This window comes from Alosa sapidissima, chromosome 1 (genome assembly GCF_018492685.1).
Source record: "Alosa sapidissima isolate fAloSap1 chromosome 1, fAloSap1.pri, whole genome shotgun sequence".
NCBI classification, from domain to species: Eukaryota; Metazoa; Chordata; class Actinopteri; order Clupeiformes; family Clupeidae; genus Alosa; species Alosa sapidissima.
In genome coordinates, this window is record NC_055957.1 from 3,200,237 (window position 1) to 3,202,448 (window position 2,212).

The 2,212-nt window shown below is 35.9% G+C and overlaps 1 long non-coding RNA gene across 1 annotated transcript; it reads left to right on the forward strand.

Moving 5' to 3' along the window:
* Positions 1-471: 471 nt before the first annotated feature.
* On the forward strand, positions 472-2,212 carry LOC121718224. The gene is made up of 3 exons (XR_006033878.1): positions 472-732; positions 1,294-1,362; positions 1,670-2,212. It is a non-coding gene; the product is annotated as an uncharacterized LOC121718224 (long non-coding RNA).

Here is a 2,212-nt window from a genome sequence, read left to right on the forward strand (position 1 = left end):
GCCAAAAGTTTGGTATATCCTAATTGACTGACTTAACTAATGACTTGTTTGTGATTTTAATCATATTTTTGCATGGCAGGAAATGTATTGAAATTCTGTTATTGAAATTCACACCGCACCACAGATTTGGTCCCCCCCAATGTTGACATCATGGCTACGGCCTTGCTGCATCGGGATTAGTGTGTGCTTCACCTCACTATGTGTTCACTGTGCTCTGAGTGTGTTTCACTAATTCACGGATTGGGATAAATGCAGATAAAATTTTCCTCACGGGATCAAAAGAGTATATATACTTATATACTTATACTGGAAATGACAGTTAGACTTTTGGAATAAAATGTCAAAAATATATATTATTCATCATATTATATTATATTATATATGAAATCTTTACAGCCACTATTAGGGCAAGTTTATAGAAAGAGTAGATAATTAAACCATGCAAAAAGATTTTTACTAAAAGATGTTACATTTTCTGAAAAATACTAGGTCAAAGAGTACCATAGTTGAAGAATAACCCTGCAGCAATAGCATATGTCTTATATTAACGTCAATTCCAGTTTTGCTGATTCTGATAGGCCTGCCTATACAGAGAGAGATGAAGAGACTGTCTGACTGACTTTTGTGCAAAAAAGTAAAATAATAATACTGTTTATAATATTTTTCCCCTCAGGACCAGATGGCTGTGTGACATGTTTTCAGTTCTGTGCAAGGAACCACCATCACACCATGGTAAGTGATAACTTACTTGTCCTCCATTTACTAGTGTCACAATGTAGCCAACGTGTAGCCTATATTATTATAAGTTATAGTGATATTTTGTAAGCATTTATTTACCAATGAGAATAGCCTAGCCTAATGTTATCCATTTGCATCTCTCCACAGGGATACACAAAGGCTAGGGTTGAGTGATGTTTTTGTATCAAAGAAGGGATGACACCTTAGACTTATTTTATGTGGCATTTGGCTATGCAGGTCATGTGATGCCTCTTCCAAGACACAAGCTCAGTTACTTTGCCATTATTAGTTAAATCACAGTCAGTTTTCAAGGGTCAGCCCATTACCATGCATACACCACTCATGCATTTGCTCATTCCAGTCTATTAATGCACTGAACATTCGTCTCTCACGATTTCATAGAGAGACAGAGCCGGAGGTTGCATATCAGGAGCGTGAAAGAGTTCATCTTGTATTTACATGTCACCTGTACTATAGTCTTATTTAATATATGCATAGGATTAATATTCTGCTGATTTGTCTTCCCATTACCCCACAATCCCTCTGTCTTTCTAGGAAGACGTCAATGTCAACAGCAGAAGGAAAATTACTCTGCAGGCCCTTCCTTTCTTTAAGACCTGGAATGTAAGTTTTTGATTAAATTGTGTGTCCTTTTTCACTCTTTCTTCTTTTTTTACTTTGTCTTCTCTATATATCTCTATTTCTATTCAGCCCTCTCTGATACTACCTTGCAGCCAAAAGACAACAACCACAACCATCTTCCTAGCCACCAGAATAGCAATTAAATCATACAGTAATTCACCAAGAATTACATATTTGGGAATTTTACCTGAACTTTTCATTCACTGGTATTTCATATTATATTAAATACACATGTAGTGTTTTTCATTGACTACTCTACTCATTAACTAATTACTGTCATGTTCTTCAGGCAGAAGAAATTGACCTGCCAGACTTCTCGGATGAAGCTGTAGCTATTCTCACTGTCTCGGGTGATACAGACTCCTTTGTGAAGTTTGGTCCTGCTATCCATTCTATAGTTCTTGACGGAGATATTGTTGTGTGATATAACAGAGTTGACAGAGACGTTAATTTTGCTATTTGGCTTAATTTGTGCACTTCATCTCGATTATCCAAAGCAATTGTCCTACACATTTAAGTTCATTCAAAAAATTATAATGGGTTTGGAAGACCTGAAGCGTTTACCTCCTAGACTGCTGCTTAGCCTTAAAAATAAATAGCTGATGATGGATGAGTAAGCAGTCTGTTTTCCAAATCTCATGGTTGGTACTGCCAGCATGTTAATACTCAAGCAAGCAATGGAGCTTTTCGCTTTTATTTATGTTGGCCTATTATTTTGTTATTTGAGTATTATTACCTTTGTTGAAGTGGTAAAAGGTTGTTATTTATTTGATTTTCTGTATTAACCGCATTGCTAGGGATCTTGTTATGTTAGAATTCTAATGGAATTCTT